The 10,371-nt window shown below is 32.8% G+C and overlaps 1 protein-coding gene across 2 annotated transcripts in view; it reads left to right on the top strand.

Moving 5' to 3' along the window:
• Positions 1–10,371, top strand: part of LOC122247137 (uncharacterized) — a 191,864-nt gene that overhangs the window by 55,265 nt on the left and 126,228 nt on the right. The gene's annotated exons all lie outside the window — the stretch shown is intronic.

Consider the following 10,371-nt stretch of genomic DNA (forward strand, 5'->3'; position numbering starts at 1 on the left):
GTCCAGAATTTTTAAAAAGTTTCGGCAGTGGTTTGGCCATTTTAGCTTCAAGTTTTTTTGTTTTTGTTTTTTTCACTGGTGGGAGATATTTCTTTTCGGGAGTTTTGTCTCTTTGTTTCGTTATATCTCTATTCATTGTATTTTTCATTATATCATTATTGTTTCATTATATTAGTGATCGATGTTTGTGTTTATTTTACCGTCCTTTTGATTGATGTTATTGTTATGTTGTTGTTTTTTCATTATCATTCATTGTTGTTGTTGTTGTTACTTTTATCATTTTAGCTTTATTATCATTATGTTATTTCTTTTGGTATTGTATTTATCATTACTATTTACTCCGGGCAACCACTCAGCCTCGTATTGTCCCATTATCCTCATAATATTCCGCTTATTATTGCCTCTACTTGCGCCGCTGTGTTGACTATTTTTGTTATCGTTTTCATATTACTATAATCATTATTACTACAATTATCATCATCAATTATAATCATCATTCCACATCCTAACCCCCTTATAAGGGAACCCCCTTGAACCACACTCCCTTCCCCACTCCATTAACGTGGCCCAAACGTCGTCCCGCTGCTCCAGTTCAGATTTACGGCCCCCTTTGCTTCTTCCAAACAAATTTTGGAGTAACCACAAAATCAATAATCAAACAGTCCCCCCCTCCCCTGTCGCGTTACCTTTTTCTTTTTTTTCTTTTTTTCTCTTCAAATTAGTATTGGTGTGAAATTAGTATTAAAATTGAGAAAATGGGTGCATTCTTTCCGGAAAGGAATTCATGATTGTGTGTGTTGCTTTGTTATGGATGAATGGAATTATTTTTGCGTCCCTCCTATACAACTTCGCTCTTGCAACTTTGTCCTCGGACCATTGGAGATGTAGCTGTGATGTGCGCCGACACTAATGACACACAATGGCGCCCATACACACACACACACACACACACACACACACTACAAAAACAATGTAACCCCACACACACACCAGTCCACCTCACCTCACACCCACACCTCACACAACACGGTCACAAACACACACACAGGACACACATTCACACACACACAAAACACACACACACACAAACACCACACACACACACACACACACACACAAACACAACTATTATTATATCGCCTATATATATATATATATCTTTATTTCTATATACCACATACGTGCATAGATATATCTGCATATATACATCCATCAATATGTATTTTATATTTATATATATATATATATATCTATATTCCACTCACTCTTATCTATATAAAAACTACCTATATATACCTACACACTCCACACACACCCACACACACACACACCACACACACACACAACACAAATCTATATATATATATATACTCTCCTTAACTATATCACTCATATATATTTACTATGTGTATACGTCTTTCACTGACTCGGATTGTACGACCTCTAAATATATACCGCCTTCTCTCATCTATTCACTACTCTTGAATACTTCGTCAAGGAAATATATCAATACTTAACCTCGTTACAACTGCCTAAGGCAAATTATCTGTCACTCCCCGAGGAAATGTACAATTGAAAGAGATAAACTTGAAGAAAATGCATAATTAAATGCCATCGCCGAAGCACATACGACGCTCACAAGCTCGAGGACAGCAATATCGTCTACTGTCCTCTCTGCACGCGAAAAAGGGAAGACATAAAACCAAGGAATTAAATTCGAGACTCAGCGCCGAGGAATTCTGTATAGCATTTCAGCAGTTATTGGCAATTTCATGATTAATTAGATGTGTGAATTAGATATTATCAATTTCTTTCTTCAATTGGCGTTCTTTCCTTACACGCTTAATTGCGTAGAAGAACGCAATACATGACTATGTGTTGTATCGATATGTATGTATAATATAACATATTTATATTATAGATATATATATATATATATATATATATATAATTTTATATATACCACACTATATATATATTATATATATATAATATATATATATATATATATATATATATATATATAAATATATATATATATATATAATATATATTATATTTATATATATGTATATCTATGTATATTATATATATATATATATTTAATTATATATATATTATATTTTATAATATATATTTAATATGTGTATTAAATATATATATATATATAATACATTTATATATATTACAATATAATATATTATATATATTATATATATTATATATATATATATATATGTGTGTGTGGTGTGTGTGTGTAGTGTGTGTGTGTGTGGTGTAGTGTGGTGGTTGTGTGTGTGTGTGTGTGTGTGTGTATGTATGTATATATATATATATATATCTATATATATTCTTTATATTATATATTATATATATATATATATTATACTTATATATATATAAATATATATATGTAGATATATATTTATATATTTCATATTATATAATATATATAATTCTATATATAATATTCTATATAACTATATATATGCATATTATATTTTTCAGTATACATAAATATATATATATATTTTTATATATATATAATATATCTATCACTTATCTTAACATAAATATTTATATACATGCTATGTTATAATATATATATCTATTCGTATGATATATATATATATATATATATATATATTGTTATATATATATTATTATATAAATATATATATATATATATATATATATATATATAAAGATCCTTGAAAGAAGAGTAAGGAAACACTCGCCCAATGCGGTCTTTTCGCTTTACTGATCATCAGAGGATATTACATAAGGGATATATGGCTTCCCTCTGCTGTAGTCAAGTTGCTAGTTGTCTGTGTTTTCATGGCCATTTCTACCACTTTCTTTGGCCATTTCTACCACTTTCTTTGGCCCCCTTCCTCCCTGTCGCGACGCCAGGGGGCACTAAGACCCTGTCCTTGTTTTCTTACGTAAACCTTCTTAAAGTCGCCTGTTGGTTTGACATCTTCCGGCTGAAGACGTCACAGTTAGGGGTCTCATCCCACCTGTCTCATTCCACCTGTCTCATCCCACCTGTCTCATCCCACCTGTCTCATCCCACCTGTCTCGTCCCACCTGTCTCAATCCCACCTGTCTCATCACAGGGATTGTCCTTGAGTTTGTTCTGTCTCCTTGACTCATATTGCTCAATTTCAAAAAAACCTTCGTGATGGCGATCCGAAATAGCTAGAGGGTCATCCTTTTCGTATTTGTGACGACATTTCTTTCCTTCCCGAGACCAATGGTGACTCACGTATTCGTTTGTTCGCTCTATTTGTTTGTTCCTGTCATGCATGGCGTTGGGAAGGTGATAAGAAGGTGTTCTTGTAAAAATCCACTTCTCTATCTTCCTCCTCCGTGGGCGAGTCTGTTATGTGCGAGGTATTGTCCTTCTCTTTGACAGTTAAGGTTTATGCCTCTGTGTATGACCTTTGCGTGTTGTGATTCACTGTAGGTTACCGTCCTCGTAGATGCCAAAGCGCCGTTTCAAATTTATGGTTTATCATTCAGGTGCGCATATATAAATTAAGGCCAATAATGGTGCCGACAATTTATAGTCCAAAAGGTGCCCACAATCAAGGCCATAAGGTTGCTCTAACTAGATATGGTCCGATATGGTGCGTAAAAATCTATGCTACATATAGTGATCACAATGTAAAGGCCAAAGGTGCCAAAATAAGGCCAAAGGTGCCAAAAATAAGGGTCCATATGGTGCCACCTCTCATAGCCTAAAGGTTGCCACGCATATATGGCCAAAGGTGCCACAACATAGCCAAAGGTGCCACAATCTGTGCCGCAGAAAGCTGTGTTTCTTCAGGACAGAAAATTCTTTTAACAGATGAAGAATGTGTAAGCGTTAAGGCAACCCATTTATGCACGGTTATAGCGCATTTTTGTAGTTTTCCTTTGAGAGAATAATTCATAACGGGTTGTCTTGATTTAATGTCAGATCTGAATCCAACGGGGGTTGTGTTTAATTATCGAATTATACGTAATACACATTATAATTTATCCTCAGTTTGAAAAATATACATATTCTATAGCTACGTTATCTATGCAGGAATCTTTCTTGCTGTATGTTAACCCGAAACAGGACGTTCATTGACCTATAGCATTCTCGCTATTAAGATACGCATCTATCGGCCATTTGTACAAATACCTTGACTTATTACACGCACGCTGTTAAAATAACTCCCAGACCCTGAGGGATAGGGGGGTTTGGGTGCTGGGGGGGAGGGTTGTGGGTGGCTAATGATTCACGCGTCTTCACTTGGCTTTAACTGTTTATTGCCTAAAATATTCTTGCAGCAGTATTTCTACACCGTGTTCTAGTTACGGGTGTCCCTCGCGATTGCTTTTATGAATGTGTTTTTTATATGTATGTGAGTGTATAGTAATAAGTAGTGGGGGTTATATGTACACACGCACACACACACACACACACACACACACACTACCACACACACACACACACACACACACACACATCTGATTTCTATATTATATAAATATATTATATATATATTTTAATATATATATATTATATTATAAATTTATTATAATATATATATGTTATATATAATATATATTGAATATAATGATATATATATATACATATTATATATACATATATATCATTTTATCATATGAATTAATATATATGTACATATTATATATATATATATATATATCAATATATATATATTATATGTATAGTATATATTATTTGAAGTATTATTGTTTTATATAGTTTATTTGTTGTTTTATTTTTCTTTTTTATAGTATATATATATATATATAGGTTATAACAATGATATTATTATTATATATATATATAATGTACTCTAGTATATTATATATATTTTATATATATATGTTGTTGCTGTGCATGTGTCCGAGGTGTGTGTGTGTGTAACTATTGTGTGTGCCCTTGAGTGATTGGTTGTGTGTATGTGTCTGTGTGTGTGTATCTATGTATATATATATCCATCTTAATGTATGTCTGCTTAGCTCTTAGCGTGCTTACCGTGTCCTCGTAATGTAATATAAATTATCCTCATCATAACCCCTCCCCCAATCTTACCTTACCCCGGTCTCCTCCCCACTCTCCCCACCCCATCCCCTCCTCCCCCACCACCATCCCATACTCTCCCCTCCCCCCTCAGGTTACATTGACCCACTCTTAGCAAGAGCTTGTCCTGCATGTTGCCACTCGTCCTCTCTGCATTGTGATGTTGCGAAGCCTTTTCACTCTGTTGACTTTGGCTTGAGTTCGATCGCTTGTCGGGCCGCCGTTTGTTGGAGCACGTTCCCCATTTGCGAAGTTTAAAGTGAAGTTTTCGTTTGGTGCGAAACTTGGCCGCGAGAGGGCGGGCTCGGAGGTGACGGAGTTCGGTTATTGGTTCCTTAATTGGTTCGTGGGGATCTTTTGTTTTCTTAGTTATATATACATGTTTTATATTGTATGTAATATATATAATTCTATATTCTATATCATTTTATAGTTATATAATATATATAAATATATTTGTATATATTTTATAATTTTCTTTTATGATTTTTTATTTTTATTTTTGTGTAATTATGTAATATATATTATATTATAAAAGTGTTATATTATATAGTATATTCATATATATATATATATATATATATATTATATATATATATTGAGATATGTTATGTATATATACATGAGTATATATATATACACACACACATATGTATTATACATGTATATACTTAGTTTGTATTGGTATATATATAAAAATTATATATATATATATATTATAGTTTTATTATATATATTGATATCATGTATCTATTGTTATATTTTATATTATATATATATAAATATATATATATAACTTTGTAAAAATATATATAATATATATTTTATTATTATATATATATATATACTATTATACAAAATATGATATGTAGAGTTAAATATATCCATGTCGTTATATACAACACACACACACACACACCCACACACATGCACACACACTCTCACACACACACACACACACACTTTATGATAATATGTAATATATGTGTGTGTGTGAGTGTTGGTTGTTGTGTTGCTGTTGGTGTTGTGTATGTGTGTGTGAGAGTGTGTGGAGTGTGTGTGTGTATCGTGTGGTGTGTGTGTGTATGTGAGGGTTGTGTGTCTGCTATGTTTAAATGATATTATATATATAATTTTTTATAATATATATATTGAAAAAAATATATATATATTTATATTTGTTAATATATATATATATTTATTCTAGAATTTATTAAATTATTTAATATTCTTGATTGTTATATTATTATATTTATATATATAATATATTTTTTGTAATAAATATGTATATTATTCTTAGATTTATAGTTTAGATATATATATATATATATATATATATATTATATATTATATATACCTATATACATAATACCTTAATTTATATACAAATACATATATACATGTGCTTGAACACACATCAACTACACCCACACCCACGGTTTAGCCCTACTGAAGGAGTTGCACTGTAATAACAGCAATTCTCTCTGCAAATGTACCGTAAGAACTTTATGTAAAACCACAGCAAAGTGATCGAGGTTCTCCATAAACACTACCTGTATTCCACGACAACCATAACTTTTTTGCAATTAACCATTCGTTGTTTTAAAGTTTTAAATAAATTTTACCCTTAAGTGTTAAAGGCATCAACAATCGATTAAAAAAAAACAAAAAAAAAAGTACAAAAACTTGCACTGTATGCTTTCCTTATGCAACAAGAAATCCATGTCAACACTACTGGCTATCAGGACTATGACTACATAGACTATTATATACCTAGACTACATGAATCTGTATCTCATTTCTACATAGATTGGATATCAATCGACATCCTACGAATACCGTGGTAAGGCGACAGTAGAAAAGAGTTATCTTCTCTAAGTGTTAAAGCTAAGTTAACTTTATTAAGCTTTGAGCAAAATCTACAACATATGTAGATTTGTAGCCCATTTAATTGTGAGCCTTGAGTTTCTTATAGTGTATGTAGTGAGCCCAATGCGTGTTAGTTGAGAGTAAATACTAGGAAAGTGTGTACTAGGATACATAGTTCGTTGATGTACTAGTATTAACACTCATAACCTTTGGAGTTTTATCGTTTGAGATCTACATACCGCGTTTACTAAAACGGGTTCCTTGCCCTTAGACTAAGTGTGAAACGACTATAAATATTTTTTGTGCTCGTTTCTTTTATCGCAATGCAGCGCTATATTGATCTACTTTTATGATATATGGTTAAATAATCCTGTTAACTTATCTGTTGTAAAAATATTCTGTTCAGCGCCTGTCAAAATGCTGGTCAGGTACAAATATTGGATTGCTGAAATATAGCTCGTGCACACACACGCGCGCGTATATGTATGTATATCTATATCTTAATTAATATCTATCTATCTATATGTGCATGCACCTACACATGCACACACACAGAGATATATATAACATATATATATAATTATATATAATCTTATAATATATATATATATATTATAGGAGAATAGAGAGAGATCTAGAGACGATGCGGGAGGTGAAGAGGAGTGATAAGAGACTGAGTGACTTGAGGTGGGTGCGAGACTGTGAGTCGAGAAGGAGATGAGAGAGAAGAGTATAGAGAGAGTAGTGGGAGAAGAGTATAGATTGAAAATTTTATAATATATTATTAATATATATATATATAAATATATATATAAGTTATCTTTGTTGCGGTTGTATGTGTAGGTTGTCATGCACATATAGATAGAGTGATATAGATAGATAGATAGATAGGATATATTAATAAATGATGTAGAATATAAAACACACAACACAGGATGTCACACACATACACACATACAACAAACACAACAACTACCACACACACACAACACCAAAATATAATGATTTACATATAAATATATATAAAGATATATATATATATATATATATATATAGATTGATAGATAGATATATAGATATATATATGCTAATATTATTTATAAATATACTATATCTATATATATATAATACGTTATATATAAATTTATATATATATATATTTACATGTATATGATTATCTTTCTCCTTCCTCCTCCCTCCCTACCCTCCCTCCCTCCCTCACTTTCTCCTCCATCTCCCACACGCCACATCCCTCCCTTCCCTCCCTCGGCCCTCCCTCTCTCCTCCCCTCCCTCCACTCTCTCCCTCCACCCCCCCCTTACTCTCTCTCCATCTCTCTCTCTCTCTCTCTCTCTCGGCCAAAAATATAAACCTACCAAAAAATATTTACCTGAATAAACTATGCATACTTCATAACCATGTTACACTATCAAAGTAGTTTCTCGAAATAGTGTGATCTCGTTTACACCCGAAAAAGTTTCTGAAGCAGGGACCGGGTAGGCATGTCAGCATACAGGAACTTGTACATAGTGTGTTATATCATAATTTAATAAAGGTACTGCTGTTTTTGAAGGTTTTGTTGAAAAGATACAATTTCGAGCTCACTTACAGTTACCTGTGTTTATACACATATACGCCTATATGTATATATGTATTTATGTAGATATTTATGTATGTAAGTATGTATGTATTTGTGTGTGGAGGGGGCGGAAGGAAAGAGAGAGAGAGAGAGATAGAGAGAGATAGAGAGAGAGAGAGAGAGAAACAGCGACAGATAGCGAGAGAGAGCGAGAGAGAAAGAGAGAGAGAGAGAGAGAGAGAGAGAGAGAGAGAGAGAGAGTGAAGGAGTGAGAGAGAGAGAGAGAGAGAGAGAGAGCTGAGAGATGTGAGGAGAGAAATGAGAGGAGAAGATGAGAGTATCGGGAGAGGGTGACGATGAGGAGATGATGGGAGAGAGAGAGAGAGAGAGAGAGAGAGAGAGAGAGAGAGAGCGAAAGAGAGAGAGCGAGAGAGAGCGAGAGAGAGAGAAAAAGAGAGAGAGAGAGAGAGAGAGACAGCGAAAGACAGCGACAGAGAGCGAGAGAGCGAGAGACGGAGACCCTCCAGCCCTGAGGCACGAGGGCAAACACCAAGCCCCATAAAGAAGACCTCAGAGAGTGCTAAAGGAGTCCTTATCTCCTTATTCCTCGGCCGGGAATGAACATCCTTCATGTTGTTTACGTGATTTTTATTCCATGTTGCTAGCGTAAGCATTCTTGTATGTTGCTTGAGGGACATTGCGGCAGAGAGGGATGGTAATGAGAAAAAGAACTGGGTACACACACACACACAAACACACACACACATACACACACACATACACACACACACACAGACACACACACACACAAACACACACACACACACACAGACACACACACGCGCACACACAGACACACACACACACACACACACACACACACACACATATATATTTATATATATATATATACGTTATATATATATATATATACTATAATATATATATATATATATATACATATATATACACATATATCAATTTCTGTCTACTCTTCGTTGTATTTTACAATCATGAAAAGCCAATGTAAAAGCAAAGGAAATATTCATCAGGTTTCAGACCCTTGCCCTTCGTATGGACAAGTATAATTTAATGTTCTATAATGGTGAAATGAGGAAAGATATTTTCTTCTTATGAAAAAAATAAAATAAAAGGTAAATATTGTTTGTGCAATATTTTTGCAATGAGCAAGCACTCTACACGTATAAACACATTTATATTATATTGACTTCGATTTGTCTTTCGTCACTGATTGAAGAATGAAGCCTAAAAATATGATGAAATAAAAGTACAAGGGGAAAGGAGATAATCAAAGAAATAGATAAAGCCATAGATAAAAGTAAATTCGAAACATGTCAAATAGAATGAGAAAAAAATGACGATAATGAAAAACAAAAACAAAACAAGACAAGAAAACAGCATCAGTAGTAATTAGAAAAATAGATAAATAAATAAACTTTAAGAAAACAAAACAAGAAAAACGAAAAACAGATCAAAATATAACCGAACCAAACGCAAACGAACAATAAACAAGACCAAATGAATAAACAAGACAAAAGTAAAACATAAAATAATTAAAACAAACATTAAAACAACCAAAACGTTCAACACAGACCAAATGCAAACAAACACACAAAATTATACAAAACAAACAAACAATCACATAAAAAAACGCAACACAAATAACAAAAAAATGAAATAAACCCAATATCTAAAAGTAAAAAAAAAAAAAAAAGAGAGAAACAAACAAACTAAAAACAAAACAAAAAACAAAAACAACAACAGGTGAAACAACAACGATAACACGGCCCAATCGGGACAGAGCCAAACAAACAAA

This window comes from Penaeus japonicus, unplaced genomic scaffold (assembly GCF_977035675.1).
Source record: "Penaeus japonicus unplaced genomic scaffold, GWHDUDI00000001_assembly GWHDUDI00000031, whole genome shotgun sequence".
Classification (NCBI taxonomy): Eukaryota; Metazoa; Arthropoda; class Malacostraca; order Decapoda; family Penaeidae; genus Penaeus; species Penaeus japonicus.